The sequence below is a fragment of the Narcine bancroftii genome, chromosome 1, assembly GCF_036971445.1.
Source record: "Narcine bancroftii isolate sNarBan1 chromosome 1, sNarBan1.hap1, whole genome shotgun sequence".
NCBI classification, from domain to species: Eukaryota; Metazoa; Chordata; class Chondrichthyes; order Torpediniformes; family Narcinidae; genus Narcine; species Narcine bancroftii.
Window position 1 is genome coordinate 101959059 of NC_091469.1, and position 23115 is coordinate 101982173.

The 23115-nt window shown below is 44.5% G+C and overlaps 1 long non-coding RNA gene across 1 annotated transcript; it reads right to left on the reverse strand.

Annotated features, from left to right (window-relative positions):
* Positions 1–9077: 9077 nt before the first annotated feature.
* On the reverse strand, positions 9078–19923 carry LOC138741353 (uncharacterized). The gene is made up of 2 exons (XR_011343473.1): positions 19417–19923; positions 9078–11053 (listed from the first exon to the last, which is right to left on the reverse strand). It is a non-coding gene; the product is annotated as an uncharacterized lncRNA (long non-coding RNA).
* Positions 19924–23115: the final 3192 nt, after the last annotated feature.

Sequence of the window (23115 nt, forward strand, 5' to 3'; positions counted from 1 at the left end):
GCCACTTTCAGGTCAGAGAAATTCTCATTTGCTAGTAGGAGGAAGATAGCCCCTGGCATCTGCTCCAAAAAGATTTGTTCGAAGAGTAGACACAGCTTACAGCCGCCTGCCAACGCCAGCATGTCACTCATTAGGGCCGTCAGTGCGTGGTCACCTAGGCCGTTCATACGCAGTAACCGCGTGGCCCATTTGCGACATAAGAGGCCAAAAGTGCCGACCAACAAGGCTTTGAGTGCCTCATACCTGCTGGCCTCCATTATTCAGCCTGCTGTATCTTCATTGACCGCCGCTACCATGTAGTAGTACCTGGTCTCATCAGAGACAATGTTCCTGAACCAGATCTGAGCCTCTGTTTGTTGAAACCAGATGAGGGGCTGAGCAGTACAGAAAGTTGGCAGTTTAAGCGAAACTGCTTTGAAACGTCGAGTTGCTTGCATTGTCCATGTTGCTGGAATCGTTCATGTCGAGTCCAAATGTCATTGAACCATTGGGGTCACCAATGTGGCTATTGGCCAGCACAAGTGGAAGGAACACGCTGAGTCAGGTAGAGCAGTGGTTCTCAACCTTTATCTTTCCACTCACATACCACTTTAACTATTCCCCATGCCATAGGTGCTCTGGGATTAATAAGGGATTGCTTAAGGTGGTAAGTGGGTGGAAAGAAAAAGGTTTGAAAATGTGATAGTACAGATTCTATTACCAATGTGTATATGTACATATGTACAGATGGTAGTGTAGGATGACTGTGATTGGCTGAGAGTGAAGTCACACCTACTGGCAGGTCTTAAAGGACTGCTCCTAGCCGGACCAGGTCATTCTGGACTGGTCGACCTACTTGTGATATGCTCCAGTCTTTTAGTTAATAAAAGCCTTGGTTTGGATCAACAAGTCTTTGGTTCTTTCAACGCGCATTACAGAAAACCATTGTTTTAATCGTGCCTAATTGACTCGTTATCTGCACAGTTTCATAACTCCAAAGGAAATAGGTCAATGTGAATTTTTCGCAAGCAAACTCTACTACAGAGATTCTCAACCTTCCCTACCCACCCACAAACCACTTTAAGCAATCCCTTACTAATCACAGAGCACCGATGGCATAGGAATTACTTAAAGTGGTATGTGAATGGAAAGAAAAAAGGTTGAGAACCATTGGAGTAGAGTTTCAAACCAACTAATTTACCGATTCAAACTTGCGCACTTATAAGGTCTGTGCTGGTCTCAGCACTCATGCAGGATGGAAGAGATGTTAACTTACTGTTGTCGGACTCTGGCTTTACCTTACTCTTAATTTAGTCTATGTGTGGTCTGAGTCCAGCGTGTTCTTTGAATGAAGTGACAGGAGAAGGTATTCGGTTCAACAGTCAGTTTATTACACAGCACAAGAATAAAACTTAACAGAGCTCTGGGTCAGTCGTTAGTTCATAGGTCACCTGCACAGTGAGCTATTCCCCAAGACTGACCCCTATCGTCCAGTTGGCTCAGTTTATATAGATCAACCTTATCATACAGAACAAAAGTTGGCTTCCCTTTGCTAGATCTTTTTGCATAAGGGTTATCACAAGTCATCTCCTGTTTTGCAGATATCTGGGGTGTAGCACTCCCATCTTAATCCTCCAAGCCAGACTATCCTGTTGATTGGATCAGAAATTAATTCATCCCCAGATATTTCTAATCACCATTCTGTTCCTGTCTGGCCAATTTCTGTTGTTCTCTTTAACACCTCCTCATGCCTTAATCTTCCTCCTAGACTGGTTTTCCATTCCCTTTGTTTCTTGCAGGCCATTCTTTGTTCTGGTCTGGCCTGTGTCTCCTGTGCTACTCACCACCTCCTTCAGTTGAGCATTCCTCCTAAATCGTTTTATGCATTTCCTCTCCCTGTATTTGGGAGCAGACCATTTTGCTCAGCCAACTTTGCTCCATGCTGTGATTGCCACTTAATCTCATTCTTCTTTTCCCCTGAACCATGCAGTAAATATAAACTTATTAATTAATCATTTATTTCATAATGTTTTAACCCCTAGATTCCAACAGTCCCCCTTTTGGTCTCAGGAAACTGAGACCAACCACCTGTTACCTTATTAGACCAAAACCTCAGGAGTTTTTGCAAGGACAGGCATCTCTGACCCCTTGTATTCATTATACTCTTGGGAGGGCAGTAGGGACAAATACATGCCTTGGGGTCTGTGGATGTCTCTCTGTGACAACGCTCATTGAATCAGGCACTGGAGGCAGGGAAGGATGCACGGGATCAGGACCAACGCCAACACCACAACTCCAGCAACTAGCACTGCAGTCTGTATCCATCCCCAGTCTCCAGAGAACAAATTTCCCAGCCATGAGTGGTTCTCTTCCCCAGCCCCTTCAAGGGCTCGGAACACCAGTACCCATAGTCCCCACATAGTATTCATCCCAGCTCCCTTCATTGTTTTGATGCCAATAAATTGATTATACCGTCAACTGATACACAGTCACCGTAGTCCAATAGTCTCTTTAAAAAGGGACGTGTTAAGTGTTCTTAGTCCGTGGTTTCTTCACAGAGTCCCAGTCATCTCCGTTCGAATCTGTTCCAGTGTCCGTGTTGGTTGGCGTGGTTTCTTCACAGAGTCCCAGTCATCTCCGTTCGAATCTGTTCCAGTGTCCGTGTTGGTTGGCGTGGTTTCTTCACAGGTTCTCAGTCATCTCCGTTAGAATCTGTTCCAGTGTCCGTGTTGGTGGGTCCGTTGCTGTTCACTGACTCCAATGATACCACGTCTCGCCTTTTCCCTGTAGTCGAACCGCGTGGGACGTCCTCTCCACCACTCTGTAGGGTCCTGTCCACCTGGGCTCCGACCACTTTCTTTTGATGACCTTTAGCAGAACCCACTCCGCGACTGAAGGTATCGGTGTTTCCCCTTCTCTGTTGGGACTTGTGACCTGTTGTGAAAAATCTGACACCTGAGCCGTTAGTTTATCATAATAAAGCTTGCATCCCATTGAACTTACCTCGTTCTTCGTAGTCTGAATTCCGGCTCCCGGTCCCAGAAACTGGTGCCCCGTTTGTAGTTCATATGGAGCAAATCCTGTCACAGAACTTACCGAACTCCTTATTGACACTAATGCCAGGGGCAACGCATCCACCCAATTTAGTTTGGTCCGTGCCTGTACTTTCCCGATCTTACCTTTTATTGTTTGGTTCATCCTCTCCACTTTCCCTTGGGATTGTGGATGGTACACTGTTCCAAATGACTTCCATTATTGGACCTAATTTTTCTAGGAAATCCGTGTCTCAGAATATACTGGTTGATCAGGAATTTACATACCGTCCTTGCATCTTCTCTTTTGGCAGGGATTGCCTCCGGCCACCCTGTGAACACATCTACTGCTACTAAGAGGTATCAATAGCCACTTACCCTCTCAATCATGTCCGTATAATCAAGTACGATTTCCTGCCCTGGTAACGTAGGTAACGGGAACTGTCCTTCATGTGGCTTTACAGTTGCCTTGACATTGAAAGTTATACATACCTCACACTCTCTAATATGGTTCTCCACCATCGCCGGCAGGAAGGGGTGCCACCAATGTATCAAGTACCTTATCATCTGCTTCTTTCCACAGTGTGTTAGCCCATGCGCCTCCTCGAGGAGGGATTTCATGAATCCAGATGGTAAAACTGGCCTCCCGTCTCTCGATCTCCATAGTCCTTGATCCTCGGTTGCCCCCCTTTCCTCCCATACCATCCTTTCCTGAGGTGATGCCTTTGCTTGTTCCTGTATTATTACTTCTACCCTACACGGTGGTAATAAGTCATGTGTTGTTCTGTCTGCCTGTATCATAATAAACTGAGGGCCGTATCCTGCTGCCCTTTTAGCGGCCATGTCCGCTTCCTGATTTCCCCGAGCCACCATCGTATCTGTTCTATCATGTCCTTTACATTTAAGAACTGCTAATGCCCTTGGTTTCAGGAGGGCCTCAGCCAGTTTCCTAACGTCCTTCTCATGTTTAATTGGGGTCCTTCCTGCTGTTAAAAACCCACTTCTAATCCATTGACTAAGCTCAACCTGTATTGTCCCTACCACATATGCCGAGTCTGTATATATATTGACCTCCTTCCCTTCTGCCCATTCTAATGCTGCTATCATTCCCTGTAGTTCTGCGAGTTGTGCTGACTCCTTTCCTCTCACTGTCCCTGTAATGATTTCTTCAAATCCTCCTGTAGTTTTTCGTACCACCACATAGGCAGCTTTCAATCCATCTGTGGGGTGTCTGTAACAACACCCATCTGTAAACAAGGTTTCATCTGGTTCTCTTAAGGGTGTAGCCTGTAAGTCAGGTCTTATTTTAATATCCTTTACTACCCTCTTCTCACAACAGTGTGGTTCTCCCTCTCCCATATTGTCTGCCATGTTAATGCCTTCATGGGTAAACGTAACATTTGGAGCATTCAGGATCTTTTCTAGTCTCGTCTGCCTTAGCGAAGTCATTGTAAATGCTGTCGAGCTCACAAATGCTACAATACTATGTGTTGTTAGTACCGTCAGGCCATGTCCCATTACTATGTGTGCCACCTTTTGTAGAATCTTTGCTACTCCCACTGCATGTCTCGTACATGGTGGGTGTCTGTCTTCCGTCGGGTCTAGAGTGATACTCACATACATGAGCACACCTCTTCCACCCCCTTTTTTCTGAAAAAGAACACCATCAATTGTGTGTGCTTTTTCAGAAACATCCAAAAAGAAAGGTAGTTTATAATTTGGAATTGCCAAATCTATAGCTGTTGTAAGACCTTGCTTCAATAGAATAAAACTCATCTCAGCCTGTGCAGTCCAATCAAGTGTAGCACCCAGATTCCTCATCCCCTGCTCATTCACCAAAGTTCACAGTGGATGTGTCAACTCACCATACGATGGGATAAACTGCCTACTATAACCTGACAAACCAAAAACGAAAGCATTTCCTTAACTGTCTTTGGTTTTGGATGATGTAGTATCGCTGTACGATGCACAGGGGAAATCCCTGTGCCTTTCGCTGAGACCATTCTCCCTAAAAAGGTGACCACCTGTCTGCAGCATTGCAGCTTTGAGCGAGAGACTTTAAAGCCTGCCTTGAACAGCTGCATTAGCAGGAGACAGGTGGCCTCCAAACAGGAAGTATGATCAGGTGCTGCTAATAGGATGTCATCTACATACTGGATCAGAACTACCCCACCTGGCAGTGCTAGCCCCCTCAGCTGTTCTTTCAACACCTGATTGAAAATCCCTGGAGATAAGATAAAGCCCTGCGGAAGCCGAGTATACCGCAACTTTCTACCTCTATACGTGAACGAAAACACATCTCTTAATGGTTCTGCCAGCGGCAAGCAAAAGAAAGCATTCGCTAAATCTATGCAAGAGAACCACTTGTGGTTAGGGGTTAAAGCAGTCATGGCAGTATATGGGTTTGGTACTGAAACTGTGGGTGTTCTCACAATACCATTGATGCGCCTTAAGTCATGGGCCATCCGATATTTGCCCGTGTCTTGTTTAGGAACAGGTAAGATGGGTGTATTCCAACTAGAACACGAATGTTCCAACACCCCTGAATACATAAGGCCATCAATGGTATCTGCCAAACCTTCCTCAGCTTCAGGTTTGTGGGGATACTGCATCTGCCAAATTGGGGTGTAGTCTGACAGTTCGAAGGTTATGGGATCAACCTGCTGACAAAAACCCACATCTGCTGATCCCACTGACCACAGGTTCTCAGGGAGAGAATCTAGCATAGGGGCCGAGTCGGGGTGATCCATCTTCTCTCTACCATGAAAGCGTTCAATCTGTCTATGCTCAAGGAGGACTCGATCATATGTCGCGGACAAAATCCTGTTTGCCTGACCAGATGAGGAGAACTGCACTGTCGGTATTTGGGTATCGGACCAGTCACCTAGGGACATCAAGTTCCGACACATCGGTCCCAAATCTTTTGCCTGGTGAGTAGTGCCAATTGCAAGGGTGACATGAGGAATGGCCTCACCTGCCATCACATACCATTCCAGCTGTTCAGATGTCAGTGCTACCGTAGCGGCCACTCCCTCCTTTCCTACCACTATGTAGTCCGAATTAATTTCCCATAGCATGCCCTCTACCTCTTCATAAAAGGCATGCTGATACATTTCATCCCCATCCCAATCGTAAAAGAGGGTCATATGGGGGGGTCCGAGAGAGGGGTATACGGGTGTAACGTCTGGATCCACGGCTTCCATTGATTATAAAGCTTTAGCAGCCCTCCCTTCTGTGGGTCCTCTGGTTCCAACAGCCCCCAGTAAATGTCAGCCCATTGTCCCTCAGACGCGGATCCTCCAGCTGCCGCCAACCACATCTGAGAACCAGAATGAAGTGTAGTTACTGAACAATTCATAGAATATCCATTTGGAAAGGTGACCTCTATTCCGCTGGGTCCACAAAGGATCGATGCTCCGCACCTGACCAACAGGTCTCTGCCCAAAAGATTGGTAGGGCACCTGGCTGACAAAATGCATTGATGTGTAAAAGTCTGTCCCGCCACAGAAGTGACTAGTGGTGTAGAAAACGGCAGATTTTCTGGTGTACCCGAGAACCCTATCAGCTGGACGCTAGAGGATGATGTTTTATCTTGAAACTCAGACCCAGTGAGTGATGAAAATCTGGCTCCCATATCCACTAAAAAGGATACTTCCATGTCCATTACTTTAATCTGCAGGAAAGGGTCTGCCAACCTAGCTTGCTCGTGGGTGCTCGGGCTCCGTCACTGTGGGCAATATTGCTCCTCCTCTGTCAGCAAAGGGAATTGTCTCTTCGGAGCTAAAGCCGCACGGGGTGCCTGATGTACCGGGGGTGGCACTGACGATCTCTGGGGCTGGACCCAATGCTCATTTTGTGGTTGTCCATATCCCCTTCCCCCAGTGTCCTGAGGACCCCAAACTAGGGGCAGTCTCTCTTCCAGTGTCCTGGCTGACCGCATACAAAACATACGGCTGGTTGCATTCGTGGAACACCCCGACCTCTCCCTCTTACTCGGAATCCCCCCATTGGACCTCCTGTTCTGCCCACATAGGTGGGACCCGGTGCCCAATATGGGGCCGGGTGCCAACTCATATTATTCTCTTGTGGTGGCTGCGGTGGCTGCTGAATCATCTGGTTCGCACCCTTTGAGGAAATCTTTTTTGCCTCATTTGCCTTTTTCCTAGCCTCTTCCAATTGAAGCTTAAGGAGTTGCACTTGTGCCGACTCCGTAGTTTGTTTGTCCTCCTTTTGCTTAGCCCTGTAACGTTTCATGTGATGGGTCAAATGTTTTTCCCATTGCTCACTCGAGCAGCCAGGAATATCAGGGTTATTCTCTAACGCTTCCCTAACTACAGCTGGCAGTCCACTCATTACTGCAGCCCTAAAGAGTGTAGTCTGCAAGGGATCTGTGGCTGGGTGTACTCCTGCTTTATCCATCCAACTCTCCTTACACTGACTCCAAAAGGTCAAGATCTCCTCATCCTCTGACTCCTTTTGTCTATTGTAAGGAGTGGGGGTGGTGTGATCCTCTGACATTCCTACCGAGAAGGCATTCTCAAGTGTCTGTTCTTGCTCTCTCTCATTTGTTTTTTCCAGTCACATACTAGTTTCCCTCACTTTACATACATCATTCTGTATTTCCTTTGTTAACTCCTTCATTTCCTCCACCCTTTCCTGCATAACTCTCTTAAGTCTCTCCTTCGCCTCCTGGAGTTCGTGACCTGCTAATTCAGTGACATTCACTATTCCCTCATTTATCTGCATCACTGGTATCTGGGGAATAGGATAAGGTGGTGGCAATGTCTCTGGTAACTTTGGATATAGCAGGGCTGATGGCTTAACCTCCCCCGTATTCTCCTTTATGATAGGGGGTCCCTTTTTAATATCATGTTGAAGGTTCACTTCCACAGCCATGCAAGCCAATGTCACATTGTGTAAATCTGCCCTTCTCTGTTCCTTCACTTCTCTCTGTTGTTTAAGCCTTCTTCTATTCCATATAGATCCTTATCCCTTTGCCTCATGTTCCTGTACCTCCTTGGCTGCTTCCCTCTCTGCTTCTCCTAAGTACAGTACCAGCCGGATTTTTTCAAACCCTCGTGGTACCTTCCCCTGATTCTGCAGCTCTCTCCATATCGGTTCGTACCGTGCCATAGCCTGTACCTCCTCTCCCTTCAGTAATCCTCCCAGTAATTGATTCCTTGTTTTTTCCCACTGTCGGTTTACAGATGGGGGAACTCCTCTGTCTTCCCCGAGCTCTTGCCCTACATCCCTATTTACTCCTTCCATCTCTGTTCCGATTTTTAACCCTTTAGACTTCGTACTTCACTGGGTCTCTCCCCTGGTAGGATTTTGACACCCTGCAATCTACTTCGACCCTTCCCAAGTTATTATAAACACCAGCGGCACACTGTACACAATCCTTAAACAAATACTTATTATAAACTATTATGATACACTATACGATTCTTAAACAGATACTTATACACTATAGAAACAAATAACTATAACACAATACACTTTATACAGATACTTATTATACACTACTATGGTACACGATCCGTAATCAAATACTTATTACACACTATAAAAACAAATAACTATCATAATACACCTTATTCTAATTGGCCAAGTGTCTAAACCTATCTCTCGAGATCGCTACGAGGGGACTCCAACCCCGTTCTACTAGGGGAACTCCAACCCCGTTCTACTAGGGGGACTCCAACCCCGTTCTACTAGGGGGACTCCAACCCCGTTCTACTAGGGGGACTCCAACCCCCTTTTGTTTTATTCTTTGGCTTTAACTAGGGCTTTTGCAGAGTAGTGACAACACACAATTTTATCGTTGCCAATAGCAGAACTTCGTTTAAACAGGCGTCTGCTTACCTCCCTTTGTAGAATGGTCACTTGTTGTTATCACCACACCACAATCGACCGGTGTTTCGTATCTTTTTCTTCCGTCACTTCTCCATCTTCATCACGTCGGGGTCACCAAATTGTCGGACTCTGGCTTTACCTTACTCTTAATTTAGTCTATGTGTGGTCTGAGTCCTGCATGTTCTTTGAATGAAGTGACAGGAGAAGGTATTCGGTTCAACAGTCAGTTTATTACACAGCACAAGAATAAAACTTAACAGAGCTCTGGGTCAGTCGTTAGTTCATAGGTCACCTGCACAGTGAGCTATTCCCCAAGACTGACCCCTATCGTCCAGTTGGCTCAGTTTATATAGATCAACCTTATCATACAGAACAAAAGTTGGCTTCCTTTGCTAGATCTTTTTGCATAAGGGTTATCACAAGTCATCTCCTGTTTTGCAGATATCTGGGGTGTAGCACTCCCATCTTAATCCTCCAAGCCAGACTATCCTGTTGATTGGATCAGAAATTAATTCATCCCCAGATATTTCTAATCACCATTCTGTTTGTTAGAAATTAAAGTACCTTTAAAGAAATTGCTCGAGACAAAAATTGAGAACAAAGAACATTTATTACTACAACAATGCAAAGTTGGGTGCTTCCCCTTACCCTGGGAATACACACACATACTGGGGCTCACCCAACTTTTATACAGTCAATTTCAGTATCAGAGTGCCCTCCCCCTTACATTCTTCTGCCCCCTGGATGGGTTTGGCATAGGTAATCCTTCCTGCCTACGTGCAGTTTCAGTACACTTGGAGGACCAGGGGGTATCCTGTGGGTGCCCCATCATGTCATTGTCCTTATTCACACCTTCCTGATTCTCAGGGCTACAGTCTCTTGATATGCAGAGTTGACTCATTCTATCTAGGGTTGGCTAATTTCATATGTATAAATCTGTGTATGGTTAGCTAATTAGATATGCAGGACTTGGTACTTCTGTCCAGGGCTAGGAGACCCTTATCTGATCCAGACTACCTCAACTTCCTACATTCTATTGTACCTTACCATTCCTTATCTTAGTCTTATGGTCTTGTCACAAAGACTAGAAGATTCTTATGTTAATCGTGCTGACTCTGCTTTCCTGCATCCTAAGCCCCAAGCTTATCCTGTTTGAACTGGTTACAGCCATTTTACTGATGAACTTTAGTTTCTTCCATGTTCATAATTTTAGATCAATTTTCCCATCTCTCACATGTTCCTGTCTGGCCAATTTCTGCTGTTCTCTTTAACACCTCCTCATGCCTTAATCTTCCTCCTAGACTGGTTTTCCATTTCCTTTGTTTCTTGCAGGCCATTCTTTGTTCTGGTCTGGCCTGTGTCTCCTGTGCTACTCACCACCTCCTTCAGTTTGAGCATTCCTCCTAAATCACTTTATGCATTTCCTCTCCCTGTATTTGGGAGCAGACAATTTTGCTCAGCCAACTTTGCTCCATGCTGTGATTGCCACTTAATCTCATTCCTCTTTTCCCCTGAACCATGCAGTAAATATAAACTTATTAATTAATCATTTCTTTCATAATGTTTTAACCCCTAGATTCCAACACTGTCCATTGTTTTTCCCCACACTAAGAGCTCCCAAGTATGTCTCTGACTGAAGACTCGACCACGACTGATGGCATCTGTTCGCCTGTCGTGTGGGTGAGCCACCACATTCCACTAAAATTCTCCAATAGATCAATTTTTCCCCAAAGTTGCTTCTTTTTAATCCCCCATGCATCAGTCTCATTCTCCATTTTCACCATTTTATCCTGTGCCTCCTCCATACCATCCTCCACAGTCTTAACTCTTTAATCTACATTGTCCAATTTATTTTGCAATTTATGTACAACATCAAAGTACTTCTTCATCCGTTTATCAGAATTTTTCCCCTAAAACGCCGCTGGCTCCAGCGACATCTTGGAGTTCTTCTGGTCTGTGTACACGTGTCTTCCTGTGCATGAGCAGTTCAGCATCTCCCTCTTCAACGCCATCACCCCGGAGAAGCGGCTGTGATGGTGCTGTGGAGTTTTGGACAGATCCCATATGGGCCTGACTCATTCGGGGATGAGGTCTCACCTCACCTCTCAGATCAATTGAGACAGTAGGCCTTGTTTCTTTGTCTTGTTGTTATGTCTGTGTTTGTAATGGGCCGGCGAAGTTCTTCCCTGTGAGAGATGGGAAAATTGATCTAAAATTATGAACATGGAAGAAACTGAAGTTCATCAGTAAAATGGCTGAAACCAGTTCAAACAGGATAAGCTTGGGGCTTAGGATGCAGGAAAGCAGAGTCAGCACGATTAACATAAGAATCTTCTAGTCTTTGTGACAAGACCATAGCACTAAGATAAGGAATGGTAAGGTACAATAGAATGTAGGAAGTTGAGGTAGTCTGGATCAGATAAGGGTCTCCTAGCCCTGGACAGAAGTACCAAGTCATACATTTCTAATTAGCTAACCATACACAGATTTATACATATGAAATTAGCCAACCCTAGATAGAATGAGTCAACTCTGCATATTAAGAGACTGTAGCCCAGAGAATCAGGAAGGTGTGAATAAGGACAATGACATGATGGGGCACCCACAGGATACCCCCTGGTCCTCCAAGTGTACTGAAACTGCACGTAGGCAGGAAGGATTACCTATGCCAAACCCATCCAGGGGGGCAGAAGAATGTAAGGGGGAGGGCATTCTGATACTGAAATTGACTGTATAAAAGTTGGGTGAGCCCCAGTATGTGTGTGTATTCCCAGGGTAAGGGGAAGCACCCAACTTTGCATTGTTGTAGTAATAAATGTTCTTTGTTCTCAATTTTTGTCTCGAGCAATTTCTTTAAAGGTACTTTAATTCCTAACAAATGGGGGCTCGTCCGGGATCACACTCCCTCCACTGACAGAGTACCCCGACGACGAGAGTAGGTGCACCCCGGCTGATTCAGCTGGACTCACGGGCGACGGGTGGCTGGTCAGTGGAAGAAGCGAGTGATATCCGAGAAGAGGCATTGAGAACAAACGGCGGAAGGACGCGCGCTAGAGCAGTACTGCCAGAACTCGGTAAGAGTATTTTACTTGTTCCTAAGCATGGGAATAGCGGGCAGTAAAGATGAGAGTCCTGACACAGGACGTGACCACCAGATAGCTACGTACAGCCCGCTTGGGTTGATGTTATCTGAGTGGGGCACAGGAAAGACCCGTGGTAAAGAGAAACTGACGACGGTCAGGTATTTTACTTGTTTCTAAGCATGGGAATAACGGGCAGTAAAGAGGAGAGTCCTGACACAGGACGTGACCACCAGATAGCTACGTACAGCCCGCTTGGGTTGATGTTATCTGAGTGGGGCACAGGAAAGACCCGTGGTAAAGACAAACTGACGATGGTCAGGTATTGTTGTAATGAATGGGTTAAATACCCGGTTAAAGGGAGCTCCGTGTACTGGCCAAAATTCGGATCCGAGGATGAATGGATGTGTAAAGCTTTGAACCTATGGTTCTATCAAAACCAGAAAGACAATGTTGAGAGCAGGGAATATGCAGCCTGCTGGCTCAAGGGATCCATTGAACAGCTGGTTTTGAATGAGAAAGAATTCAGGGATAAGAGAGAGGAGGAACCTCTTGTCCCTGAATCACAGGGTTGGGATGTGTTACATTCCCTCCCTCCACCTTATGTTCCTCCTATGCCAGCTCCTATCTTTCCTTCCCCTCCTATGACCTACCCTTCTGCACCTTCCCCACCTCCCCCACCACTAGAGAAGAGAGAAGAGAGCAGGAGTGGTATGATAACTTGCTCACAAAGCACTCGATTACCACCTCTGTTGGCAGGAGAGAGAGGTAACTTTAATTCAGAACAGCGTGAGACTCTTCAGGAAGAAAGGGCAGAACCCTTTGATTCATTTCCCAGGGAGCAGGAACCCAGACCTAATAAGCTAGAAACCAATTGGATGAGACCACTGTGGGAAGTTCCCATGGGAGAGGGTCTCGGTTTCGTAAATGTGCCCCTGACCAGTACTGAAGTGCATAACTTTAAGAAAGAACTGACCTCCCTGATAGAAGATCCCCAGGGATGTGCCGAACAGTTAGACCAATTTTTGGGACCATATATATATACAATATGGGGGTCTCGACATAGAATCCCCAGCAGGGGAACAATTGGTACTAACAGGTTTTGTTACCAACTCAGCCCCAGACATTAGGAGAAAATTACAAAAGACAGAAAATTGGCATGAGCAGGGAATAACCCAGCTTCTACAGATCACACAAAAAGCATTTGTCCAGACATCTGAGGATAAGCAGAAAGCAAAGGCTAACATTTTGATGCAAGCAGTTAAAGTAATAGTAGATGAGTAACATGGAAAAGGCAGGGACTGTGTGCCAGCTCCTGAATGTTGGGAGAAGTGCAGGGAGTGGGAGAGTAGAGACCAGAGATAATTTCATAAATCACGACTTCCCACTTCAGTCACTGACCAATATTGATTAAAATTCATGCTAAAATTTAAATGTCATAAATGATCGTTTTTCAATACTGTAGAATTAGCGAATTTAACTACCAGTTAATTCCAATTTATGAAATAAATTGTATTCAAATGTGATTTTGCACAGGGAGTACCTGAGAGTTGTGATGTTATAACATTTGCAGGGAGAAATGTTTGCGCAAATAGGGTGAGTTCTACACGTCTTATTTTAAGTGTATGTAAGATAAAGAAAGGATCTGATGTGTAAAGTGGCTGGTTCAGCCAGTTGAAGCAGGAGTGTGCATGTCCCTTTAAGTGCACTGTGGCACTTGAAATTGAGGCTTCAGGCTCTTGTCTTGCAGTTAGAGGTATGGAGCCCTATCAATAGATTTAGTACATTTCTTCTACACATTCAGCAGTCAAGGTCCGTGAGTTTAAAGATCACCCACCTCTGGAGAATAAAGAAACCTCTGGGGTTTCCTATGGGGATTCCTATAAGTTTAATCATTCATTTCTCTGGTGCATTTTCCTCCGGAGTGAAATTAATGCCTCAGCACAATTTCTCTGTATTGCCGCTGTTATTTAATTCATGATAACTTTCCCCCCATTCATCAGGTTTATATTTAAATCCGGTAGTGCGGAAGTTACATTGTAAATGATCACGGAGGTAAACCCTGCGCGACTGGATTCAGCTTAATGGAGAAATAAACCTGCGAACTGGTCTATGGTGGTGTGTGAGTACTGCAATAGGTGGAATATGATTTAAATTGGTGGCATCGTTCAGAACAATTGGGCGCATAGGAATAATAGCATTAATTACTCACAGATCTTGTACCTGATACTATTCACTACGTCCCGGCTTTAGGACTGGGAAATTGGCATGGTACAGAGAAATTGGCATGGCACCAATATTTCTTGATTCACTAATGACTCCACAAGCTCCAGGATTCATGCAGCTAAACTTTAAGTGCAATATTATAGAAACTAGCCGGTACTTAAATGATTGTGTGTGCAATCAACATTGGAAAAATATGAAAGGTAATACAGGTGCTCCCCTACTTATGATTTTACGATGACACAATAGCATGACTGTCATTTACTTTCATATAATGTGTTAAAGGTCATCACAAGCATCGTTGATTTTTCCAATAAACTTTGATAATTCCTCTAAGGTGAATTTTTTGTAGCCTCGTTGGTTAATCACATTTTCGGAAAGCTTACAGGGACTGTTGGGAGAGAGCAAGGTAGTGGGATCAGTATGAGGACTGATACAGTGCTGTCAATGTTAGACAAGGTACGTCTCCAATTAAGATTTTTTTTCAACTTATGCTGGGTCTGCTGGAACGCAACCCTATCGTAAATTGAGGAGCACCTGTGATGTTCTTCTATCTAAAGCCAGCTTTAGATAAACTCTTATCATTCTGACAAATCCAGGTCTAAATCTAATTTTCCTCCAGCCTTTGAGCAAGCACTTCCACTGCTGCATCTTACTGATCACCTCCTCACCAATGAATCAGAAGACCATGGTGTATGGCACTCACTGCACAAGCAGTCTGAAAATGTGTACAAGCCTGTTCAACTTCATTTTACAAAATCAACAATCGGTTCCAGGCTCCCCAATGCTCTCTGTGGAGAGAAAATTGCCAGATTTTTACCCTTTTAATGCCCTTGGTTATGTTACATGGATGTAAGGGGGTTGGAGGGTTATGGGCAGGGAGTAGGTAGGTGGAACTAGTTGGAGTTTCATGTAAATCGGTGCGGACTAGAAGGGCCAATATGGCCTGTTTCCGTACTGTTATTGCTATATGGTTATTATATGGAATATGGTTGTGAGCTGTGGCACAAGGCATTTTACTTAAGGCAGAACTAAAGGTTGAATATGTTTCAAGTTCTCTTGCAGAGGCTCTTGTGCTACAATGTCTGTTATGTACTCACTCTAACAAATTGGAGAGTTGTGCCCCATACAGACAAGCAGCTACAACTGCATTTTAATAAGGTCTAACATATTCAAAACCCATGCAAATATGGTTTGTGTTTCATTTTACAATTTTTACACTAACACAAAGGAAAGTCAGATTGTTATTCATTTTATTAAAATCTAGTGATTGGTTATATGTAAAAGCATGGCAAGAGGATCAACTAAAACCTGCCTGGGATGGTCCCTTCTGTGTACTTTTAATTACAGACACCGCAGTAAGAACAAGAGAGAAAGGCTGGACCCACATTCAAAGAATTAATGACAAAGTGCCGTGATGTTACAATTTTATTCGTTTTTTTAATGGTTTATTCAGTTTTGTGTATTTTATTGCTGTTTTCAATGAGCTTTACATTTATCGTGGTTTATTCAGTTTTTGTGTATTTTATTGCTGTTTTCAATGAGCTTTACATTTATCGTGGTTTATTCAGTTTTTGTGTATTTTATTGCTGTTTTCAATGAGCTTTACATTTATCGTGGTTTATTCAGTTTTTGTTGTATTTTATTGCTGTTTTCAATGAGCTTTACAGTTATGGTGGTTTATTCAGTTATTGTTGTATTTTATTGCTGTTTTCAATGAGCTTTACAGTTATGGTGGTTTATTCAGTTATTGTTGTATTTTATTGCTGTTTTCAATGAGCTTTACAGTTATGGTGGTTTATTCAGTTATTGTTGTATTTTATTGATGTTTTTAATGAGCTTTACATTTATTGTTCATTGTTGTTTACTCATTTTTTTGGAATATTGTTCGTTAATGTTTTAAGTCCCCCCCTGGAATAGGGGCAGCAGAGGTTACAATTGGGCTCCTTTAGAATGTAGACAGGGCATAGAATTAATGTATAGTCATAGTGGGATATAAGGGATCCCAATACGGACCAGGGGAACTGAACAGCTTTAGTGGAGTACATCTAATTTGTATCGTAAGACAGACAGAATGGTAGTCAGGATTGTACATGTAGCAGAGAGAGAGAGAGTTGACACATATGCTAATGTACACAGACAGGCTGCAACTCACAAGTTCAATGATACATATGCTAATGTTAGCAGACAAGCTGCAACACACAGTTAAATCACAAGAAACAATCCCCCCCCAGCTTGGTCACTTTTCATCACCCCGTGAAGGGGAGCACCAGTTACCAACAACGTGAGCTGCTTGACACTTTAATATCAGGCTCCAAACAGCCTTCGGAGATCGGTGGCCCTAGGGTTCGGGGCTGAAGAGGACATCAGATACTAGCCACAATTCAACGGAACCGCCTGACTACTGCTACTCGTTCGCTGCTGAAGGCAGCGCTTCTCACAGACTGCTACTCGTTCGCTGCTGAAGGCAGCGCTTCTCACAGCTACTTGTTCGCTGCTGAAGGCAGCGTCTCTCACAGACTTCGTCAGGACAACGCTTACAAAAGTCGGGTGGTTCAAAGACACTGCTTCAATATTTCAACGTGTGGGATGGACTAGACTCTTTACTGAGAACTGGAGCCTGATACTCGAAACCCTAATAAGCAGCTGGACTCGCTACTCTGACCTTCATGGTGCTCCCCTACCTAAAGACTTTACACAGACATTACAATTCGGTTATTGACCAGCTGGGTAAAACTACACCTTACACTTGAAAGATCAGTGTTACTGATCTAAAAGAAAAGTGAGGAAGGGGGGGGGGGGGGGGGATCAGTCACACTGACACTAGTAGCCAAAGATCAGTAACACTGATCATGGTGAAAGATCAGTATTACTGATCTAAAAGAAAAGTGAGGATTGTGAGAGATGGGAAAATTGATCTAAAATTATGAACATGGAAGAAACTGAAGTTCATCAGTAAAATGGCTGAAACCAGTTCAAACAGGATAAGCTTGGGGCTTAGGATGCAGGAAAGCAGAGTCAGCACGATTAACATAAGAATCTTCTAGTCTTTGTGACAAGACCATAGCACTAAGATAAGGAATGGTAAGGTACAATAGAATGTAGGAAGTTGAGGTAGTCTGGATCAGATAAGGGTCTCCTAGCCCTGGACAGAAGTACCAAGTCATACATTTCTAATTAGCTAACCATACACAGATTTATACATATGAAATTAGCCAACCCTAGATAGAATGAGTCAACTCTGCATATTAAGAGACTGTAGCCCAGAGAATCAGGAAGGTGTGAATAAGGACAATGATATGATGGGGCACCCACAGGATACCCCCTGGTCCTCCAAGTGTACTGAAACTGCACGTAGGCAGGAAGGATTACCTATGCCAAACCCATCCAGGGGGGCAGAAGAATGTAAGGGGGAGGGCATTCTGATACTGAAATTGACAGTATAAAAGTTGGGTGAGCCCCAGTATGTGTGTGTATTCCCAGGGTAAGGGGAAGCACCCAACTTTGCATTGTTGTAGTAATAAATGTTCTTTGTTCTCAATTTTTGTCTCGAGCAATTTCTTTAAAGGTACTTTAATTCCTAACATTCCCTCTTTTAGGTAACATAGTTAGATCATTGTGTGAGAAACAGAAGTACCTTCACAGAATTTGCTCGTGACAAAAATTGAGAACAAAGAACATTTATTATATACATATCCTGGGGCTCACCCAACTTTTATACAGTTGATTTCAGTATAGAAGTACCCTCCCCCTTACATTCCTCTGCCTCCTGGATGAGTTTGGCATTAGGCAATCCTGTCTGCCTACATGCTGTTTCTGTTAACTTGGAGGACCAGGGGGTATCCTGTCTGTGTCCCATCATGTCATTATCCTTATTGTCCTTATTCACAAACCTGCCTTTGTTCTAATTCACACCTTCCTGACTCTCAGGGCTACAACCTTCTTATATGCAGAACTTGCTAATTCTGTCTAAGTCTAGAAGACCCTTATCTTATCCAAACTAACTTCCTACATTCTATTATCTATTATCTATCCTTATCTTATTCATATTGGCTTTATTTTTACACATATATCTATACTAGTTTCCTCATCTTCATATTTTTATATCAGTTTTACTTATCTCTCACTATTGTAAAGTAATTCTTAAGCAGTTTTTAATAAGTTTGGTTAAATGTACTTTGCTTATTTAGCACTTTTTAAACTAATTCCTAGGAGGGTCAAATTTCAAATTCCTGACTCTATTTCATCACGTGAAATCCCAACTCTTGTACTTGATACTGTGTTCAATCAAGGCAAACATACCAAACACCTTCTTCATCATCCCACCCCTTGCTCCTGACCCCTCCTACCCCTGGTCCATCCTCCATTCATGGCCCCTCCCCCTCATCTGGCCCCTCCTCTGTCCCAGGCCCCTCCCCTGCCCCAGGCCCCTCCCCTGCCCCTGGTCAATTCCCCCTTGACTCCTCCCCTACTCCTCCTAGCCCCTCCCCTCCTCCTGTCCCTGGCCCCTTGCCCTGCCTCTGGCCTCTTCCCCTGCCTCTCCCCTGCTTCTGGCCCCTTGCCCTGCCCCTGGCTCCTTCCCCTGCTTCTGGCCCCTTGCCCTGCCACTGGAGCCTGCTCCATTCGCAGTTCCCCTCCAACGTCATGCTTATCTTATGAGCACTACTAGCTTTGCCATCAGCCTTGTCTGTGTCAGGCCACGGTCACAGCCTTTGTTCCTATTGCTCCACCCTCTGATATCCATGAAACACTGATGTTTTTGAAGCTCACAGAATACTCTTGTCCAGATTCTCTCGCCTTGTGTCTGCTCCTCTTTGAGCTAAATAGGATGTCAATGGATGGAAGCTGGGTGCAGACTGTTCCATCAGATAAGAAATTATGCAGCCTGAGCAGCCTTCACAGTGATGAGATCATGATAACTGTTGCATAATGTGTGCAGGCCCCTTAATGTGCTTCCTGGTGCTCTGGTCTGGCAGTCTGCTTATGAGTCTATTCACAACAGCAGATTGCTCGAACAGCAAATGGCAGCCAAGAATATCAATGAGTGTCTCCTTAAAAGGATGACCTATCCTGGGTTCACAACACCTCCTAATTAATCAGGAAGGCGCAGTAACACCAACACTTCCAAGACAACCGACTCTCAACATAACATTTTACAGGCCTATTCTTTGGTAGACTTCACATTCTTCTGCTCCTTCCTGACAGCCCTGCACATTTCCTCCTTTAATTGTTTATCCAGTGCTGACCTGAAAGTTATGACAGAAGCTGTCCCATCCATCATTCGGCTTGAGTCGGCAAAGTTTCGCCAAAGCTGTGCCTTTCAAGTAACAGACAAGGAACCCGTCCTCGCCCGTCGGTCCTGTGGCCCGCTCATCAGGTTAAGGAGCAAATGTTAACAATCGCAGAGTGATAAACATTCCCACAAGCTTTTCAGGTCACGGGTGAGAGAGGAAGGAAAGCTGAGTACATCGAAGAGGTTTGCAAAAGCTGCCCTCAACTGAAGGCTTTAGCCATTCCTACCAACAAGCTCCCTCCTTCCTGACCCATGTATAACATGTCACTTCACCACTTGCCTGAGAATTAACAGGATCTACTGGCTTCCGAGACGAGGCCTCTCTTGCCTTCCCTATTGGAAAGCTTGGAATAAACATTGTGTTGTATGTGGTTTGGACAGCAATCATTCAATGAATTTTCTGAAAGCTACTGATAAGCTGGAAAGATGGACAGTAACGGATGTTTGCACAATGTTACAACTTGTGTTTCCTTCTCTGCATAGAAATAGCAAAGCATTTGTTAAGTCCACAAATATTCATGCCGCAGGGAATAAGCATCACTATCTGTGGGGGGGGGGGGGGGGGGGTAACAGGTCCCTTGAGGCTGTTAGCTCTGGGACAAGAGTGGGCAGAAAGCAAGGAACAGAGAGTCTTTGGTATGTTATGGGCCCAGAGGACCCTAAAACCCAGCAACAATAGAAATTCACCAAGATAAATGGTTACTTAAACAAAAGTCATTTTTAATTTTCTTTAAACATAAAAACAGGATCAAACTTTAACTTATTACTATTAACTTCACCTAATTTAACCCCCTTCTAATTCTAAGCAACGTGTATGTAATGTGTATATAAGTTCAGAAAAGTTATTTGATTCACAGTCCAATCTCAGTTCTCACTCCTCCAAGTTCACCGGTATCAGGCAATTCTTATACTGTGCACAGAATCTAACATTTATGAATTTTCACCAAGCTCTGGTGCTTAAAGGTAATTGGTTACTACTTAGGAAGGTTCTTGTTGGTTTCAGAGAGAAGTTTGTTGCTCATTGGACACACACAAACTGATTTACTTCCATTAGACACTTCAGTATCTTGCCGAAGAAACTTGCCCCTTCAGGGATTTCCAAATGATAACCTCTTCTGCGGCAGGTCACCACATAGTTCCTTTTGTTTCCCTTATTTCAGGTGAAACACTCTAGCCACCCATTTCCTCTTGTATGGATCACAAGAATTTTCAACAGACTGAACTCAGAACTCACAACCTCCCTTCAAAATGGGGTTTAAACAAGTTGCCAGCCTCCAAAAGCCGCTGCAGAAACTTTTTTCTCTCTCTCTCTCTCACTCTCTTTTAGAGAAAACCTGTTTGGTCTTTTCTCTCTCTCTGCTTGCATAACCACATGATCATCTTAGAACAGCAAACTTCAACCAGAGAGATTGTGGCACCGGACCCAAACTTCTGAGCCAGTTCATCTGTTGCTTTCGAAACAATAATCATTTACTCCTGCTTTTGAAGTTTCTTGAACTCGGGTTCTTCTGTTTGCACCTCCTTGTAAAAACCTTCAGGAAAGCAGTTTTTATTGTCTTTACAAAGGCACAGGGCCCAGTTGAGCAATGCTCTTGCGTTTTAAATGAAATCTATTTTGTGAAGTGTTTGTGACCTACACTACCCCCATAATCTATCTCCTTCAAAAACATATTTACATGTATAATGAAATATGATATAATCCATCTCAGGTTGCATGGGACAGGGTAATTGTACAAGGACATTATTGGTGCTGGGTTATAGCTAGGACCAGGGTAGGAATGGGGCAATGATGAACAGGGGAACAAGTATCAGATATTTGCCAATCTGGTTATCTAGACATGAGAAGTGTTTTCAGCCAGAGAGGGGATAGAATTAGAAGTCATTTCCAAAGTGGGATGAAGAATTCTTCAGTAAAAGATGGAGTCAGGAGCAGGATAGAGCATGAATCTGGAAGGTTCATTCATGGAGCTGTATAATTAGTGACATGGTCCTCAGAAACAACTCAGACTCAGACCTCCGGGCATTTGCTTGTGAACAGGTTAATAGGAAAGGCTGAAGATCTGGAGGTTCAGGGTTGGACTGGAAGTGGGGAGAGGTCCCTGGGTGGATGGAGGAGTGAATAATAATTGTGGAAAGACTGGCTGCAAAATATGAAAAGGCGAGAATGTATGGAGAAGCAGGCATGAGGGTGATGGGGTGTTGATGGGGGAGAGATTGTTGAGGGGTGTTGGGTCAGAGGTGGGAGGTGTATAGATGAAGAGAATGGTGGATGTGAGGGTGGGGAGGGTGGGGAGTGGTGAGTGGGTGAGATGGGTGGGGTGTGGGTGGGGAGGGTGGATTGTGGGTGGGGAAGGTGGGGAGTGGCTGGGAAGGGTGGTGAGCGAGTGGGGAGGGCAGGGAGTGGGTGGGGTAGGTGGGGAGGGAGGGAGTGGGTGGTGAGTGAGTGGGGAGGGTGGGAGTGGTGATGAGGGGATGGGGAGTGGGTGGGGAGGGCGGGGAGTGGGTGGGGAGGATGATGTGATGGTGTGGTTGGATCTCAGCATAATCCAGTTTTTAAAACTCCTTAGGTGCTGTAGATAATTAGAACAATTTCAGTCATTATATTTGCATCATTTACTTCAGCTTTGATAGAATTAAATGTTAATACTGGGATGGGAGCACAGCCTAACGGACAGGATTACCTGTCAGTAACAGAGTCTGCAATTCTCACCGCTATATGGTTCTCCAACCAAGAAGACATTATTGCCAGAATTCCAAGATTCCCAATAGTAAGTAGAAGTAAATATTCCTGACTTTACTCCATCAAGAGTCTTGCAAATTTTCACAGGGGTACCGTGGAGAGCATTCTGACTGGCTGCATCACTGTCTGGTATGGATTTGCCGATGCACAAGACAGGAAAAGATCTTCAGAAGGTTGTTAACTCGGACTGCGCCATCATGGACACCAGTCTTCACTCTATTGAGATGGTGTCTTATGAAAGTAACCTCTATCCTCAAGGACCCTCACCATCCAAGCAAAGCTTTCTTCACTCTGCTGCCATCGGAAAGGAGGTGAAGGAGCCTGAAGATGAACACCCATTGGCACAAGGACAGCTTCTTCCCCTCTTCCATTAGATTTCTGAATCGACAATGACTACAGACACTTTCTCTTCTTTTGCACTAATTTTTTAAATGTAATTTATATCAGAATTTGCACGTGTAATGATGACATCCCACTTCCTCCAAATCAAAGGATTAGCTGTGGGTACCCGCATGGGTCCCAGCTACGCCTGCCTGTATGTGGGCTTTGTGGTGTAATCCATGCTGCAAACCTATACAGGCAAGACCGCCCCCAACTCTTCCTCTGGTATATCGGTGACTACATCAGGGCTGCCTCTTGCGGTGAGCTTGTCAGCTTCATCCACCTCGTGGCCAACCTCCACCCTGATCTCAAACTCATCTGCTCCATCTCCAATAACACTCTCCCCTTCCTGGATCTCTCTATCTCCATCTCGGAAGACAAGCTTTCCTCTGACATATATTACAAACCTACTAACTTCCACAACTACCTGGACTACACCTCCTCACATCTTGCCCCAGTAAGGATTCCATCCCCTTCTCTCAAATTCTCCGGCTCCGCTGCATCAGTTCCCAAGATAAGGTCTTCCATTCC